Source organism: Budorcas taxicolor, chromosome 9 (genome assembly GCF_023091745.1).
Source record: "Budorcas taxicolor isolate Tak-1 chromosome 9, Takin1.1, whole genome shotgun sequence".
Taxonomy (NCBI): domain Eukaryota; kingdom Metazoa; phylum Chordata; class Mammalia; order Artiodactyla; family Bovidae; genus Budorcas; species Budorcas taxicolor.
In genome coordinates, this window is record NC_068918.1 from 56,624,795 (window position 1) to 56,629,402 (window position 4,608).

The following is a 4,608-nucleotide window of genomic DNA, read 5'->3' on the forward strand; positions in this document are numbered from 1 at the left end:
CCAGGTCAAGGGCAAGAAAAATACAAAATGACCTGAAATATCTTGACATACCAGAGAGCAAGGAAAGACCATTCTATAACATCAGAAAACTTTGAAACCAACTTGGAGGAATCTCCCATTGGTCAAAGATAGGACAATGAATTTCAAGTAGGACAAAAGTAACAATTAACAGAAATGCATCAAATATGTTTATATTTTGTAGTCAAATTTGAGATAAACTAATTGATCATCTCAGAACAACAATGAACTGCTTCATTAGCTTGAAAATTGTGTAAATTTAAAAAAGAGTCAAATGCTTATACTGCCATTCTTATCTGACTTGTAGTATCAGGTAACCAATTAGTAGATGAGAATAAGCATCTCCTTAGAAAATGATGCCAACTAATAAATGAAAAAGAAGTCACAGAGTTAAATATTACATTTTTCACAAGCTCAATGAATTAATATATATAAACATTGAATATCAGCTGCTATAAACACCACAAAAGAACAAAAATCAGACATTACAAACCTCTTGATGAAAACCATAGTGCTACCGTAGAGACTGAGGTGAAGTGCAAGTCGCTCAGTCGTGTCCAACTCTTGGTGACCCCAGGGACTATACAGTCCATGGAATTCTCCAGGCCAGAATACTGGAGTGGGCAGGCTTTCTCTCATCCATGGGATCTTCCCACCCCAGGGATGGAACCCAAGTCTACTCGAATTGTAGACAAATTCTTTACCAGTTGAGCCACAAGGGAAACCCAAGAATACTGGAGTGAGTAGCCTATCCCTTCTCCAGCGGATCTTCCCGACCCAGGAATCGAACCAGGGTCTCCTGTGTTGCAGGTAGATTCTTTAACAACTGAGCTATCAGGGGAGCCTGAGTCTAATTATTGGGATACAGCGACCAATCTGCAGGGAATACAAAGGTCAGAGGAACATGATGAATCATACCATGAGTATGCAGTTAGCCAAATCCAGACAGGTCAGATGCTCTGGGTTCTTCACAGATATATTGTAAGAAGAAGAAGAAGAAAATGCTCCAGGAACCTGTGGATTAAAAGAGGCATAAAGGGAGAAGGTTAGGGAAGGGAAGGATTGGGAGTTTGGGATTAGCAAAAGCAAATTATGTATAGGATGGATCAACAAGCAGGCTACAGTCCACAGGGTCACAAAGAGTCAGACACAATTGTGCAACTGAGCACGAGCACTGTATAGTGCAGGGAACTATGTTCTATATCCTGTGACAAATCACAATAGAAAAGAATATGAAAAAGAATGTGTGTGTGTGACAGACACTTCGATGTAACCGAGAAGCTCTATACAGTCAGCAAAACAAGACCGGGAGCTGACTTGGCTGAGCTGAGCTTATTGCCAAATTCAGACTTAAATTGAAGAAAGTAGGGAAAACCACTAGACCATTCAGGTAGGGCCTAAATCAAATCCCTTACGATTATACAGTGGAAGTGAGAAGCAGATTTAAGGGACTAGATCTGATAGACAGAGTGCCTGATGAACTATGGACGGAGGTTCATGGCATTGTACAGGAGAGAAGGATCAAGACCATCCCCAAGAAAAATAAATGCAGAAAAGCAAAATGGCTGTCTGAGAAGGCCTTACAAATAGCTGTGAAAAGAAGAGGAAGTGAAAGTGAAGGGAAAAGCAAAGGAGAATAAATTAATACAAGATTGTAAATCAATTATTGGTTGATAAAATTTAAATAAATAAAAGAGGTATAAAAGATGTTTCCATTTTATAAAAAGAGCAAGGCTGAACTAAAGGTGCTTATTTGGGTGATAAAGCTATAAAGAAATGCAAAGAAGTGCTTACTATATACAATGGGGTTGTGGTTACTTTGGGAAGGAGGAAGGCACTGTGATTGGAATATGTTCCTGAAGGTATGTGTGGAAAGGGTGCTGTATGAGTCAGGGTTCTCCAGAGAAACAGAATCAGTAGGATATTAAGAGCAATAGAGATGGAGATGTACATAGGGATGGAGGTGGAGACATAGGTACATATGTCCATTGCAATTACGGAGGCTAAGTCACACAATCTGACCTGCGGTCTTAAAATGGAGGCCCAGGAGAGCCCATTTTATGGGACTGTGTAAAACCCAGTCCAAGGATCAGAAGAACATATGATGAGATACTGCAGCTCAGCAGTGAGGCAGGAGCAAAGGGGCAAGTACAGCTTTTCTCCACTTTTTCTTCTGTTCATACCCTCAGTGGATTAGATGACAGTCACTCACACTGAAGAGCAATTTACCTTACTGAGTCCACAGATTCAAATGTAATCTCATCTGGACACCCTTGCAACCTCACAGACATGCCCAGAAAGCACTGTTTAATCTGGGCATTCTCTAGCCTGTCAAGTTAATGCACAAAATTAGCCATCACAACTGGCAATATTCTATTTCTTAGAATGAGGTTGTTTGCCTCATAATAATTCCTAAACTATACATTGTGTGTGTGTGTGTGTTTCTGTACCTGTGTCTAATTTTACAGTTAAATGTAATACAATAAATACCAGCATGAAGTGAAATGAAGTCGCTCAGTCGTGTCTGACTCTTTGAGACCCCATGGACTGTAGCCCACCATGTTCCTCCATCCATGGGATTTTCCAAGCAGGAGTACTGGAGTGGGTTACCATTTCCTTCTCCAAAATACCAGCATATCCTATATCAAATATAATTTATACACTTACATGAATAGTATATTTTGTAGGCAGGATTATTTTAATTTGAATTATCTATAACATTCCAATGTGCTGCACAGAGCCCAGAATTCTTAATATAAAAGAGAAAGTATTATTAATAGTGTAGCCTCTTTAAACACAGGCAGTGTCTCAAATATCTTTTGTTATTCCATGGGCCTAGCACAGTGGTGAGAATATAATAGATATTATTTACTGAGAGTTCACCAAGTGGTAAGCACTTTGCCAATTACTCCATTGGTTGGTACAAAAGTAATTGTGGTTTTGGACCACATATTTTATATCATTATAACCAGGCTCAAACACATCTTTGTTAATCAAAATAGGAGCTACTATAATCAACACATTTTTGCTAGCAAGAAATGTTTGTTTATACCTATAGTATAAAAATCTGTGCTTTGGGAGTCAAGGAATTCTTGGAAAGCATTTTTCGCCTCCTGTTGGTTGTGGAAGTCTTTTCCCTGCAAAGAGTTGTCGAGATGCTTGAAGAAGTAGTAGTTAGTTGGCAAGAGATCACCGCAGAAGGAATTGGCAATCCACTCCAGTACTCTTGCCTGGAAACTCCCATGGATGGAGGAGCCTGGTAGGCTGCAGTCCACGGGGTCGCTAAGGGTTGGACACGACTGAGTGACTTCACTTTCACTTTTCACTTTCATGCATTGGAGAAGGAAATGGTAACCCACTCCAGTGTTCCTGCCTGGAGAATCCCAGGGACAGGGGAGCCTGGTGGGCTACTGTCTATGGGGTCGCACAGAGTCGGGTACGACTGAAGTGACTTAGCAGCAGCAGCAGCGGCACCTGAATATGGCTGAGGAGGCAAAACTTCATAGCCCAATTCATTCAACTTTTGAAGCGCTGGTTACACAGTGTGTGGTTGGGAGTTGCTGGGCAGAAGAATCGGCCCTTTCTGTTGACCAATGCCTGTTACTGGTGTTGCAGTTTTTGGTGCATCTCATCAGTTTGCCAAGCATACTTCTCAGATGAAATGGTTTCACTGGGATTCAGAAAGCTGTAGAGGACCAGCTCAGCAGCAGATCACTAAACAGTGACCATGACTTTTTTTGGTGCACGTTTGGCTTTTGGAAGTGCTTTGGAGCTTCTTCTCAGTCCAACCATGGAGCTGGTCATTGCAGGTTGTCATATAAAATCTACTTGTTGTCACACGTCACAATCTGATCAAGAAGTGGTTTGTTGCTGTTGCATAGAATATGGGAAGACAACATGTCAAACAGACAATTTTTTGGATGTTTGGTCAGCTCATGAGGCACCCACTTATTGGGCTTTTTAACCTTTCCAATTTGCTTCAAATGCCATGCTGAATGACCACAGAATGGTCGACACTGAGTTCTTCAGCAACTTCGTGTGTAATTGTAAGTGGATCAGCTTCGATGATTGCTCTCAACTGGTTGTTGTCAACTTCCTATGGCTGGCTACTATGCTCTTCATATTCAAGCCTCTCGTCTCCTTTGCAAAACTTCTTGAACCACCACAGCACTGTGGCTTGTAAAAGTTCCTGGGCCAAATACGTTGTTGATGCTACAAGTTGTCTCTGCTGCTTTATGACCCATTTTGAACTTGAAAAAGAAAATCACTCTAGTTACTTTTTGTCTAACAACATTTGCATAGTCTAAAATAAATATAAAATAGAAAGTAATGTCATTAGCAAAAACCATAGAGTAAGAAAGTCACATTAAAAAGATTATTTAAGAATGTATTCCAATATCAAGCGGCAAATTTCAACAATGCAAAAACCACAATTACATTTGCACCAACCTAATACATGAATTATTTCATTTAATCCTCCTAAACTTTAAAAATAATGATAGTAATTTTTTTAAACAATATTCTCAATAAGGAGACTGAAGTGTAGAGAGGTTAAAAGTCCCAAACCTGAGGTCCTCCAATTTTAAATGG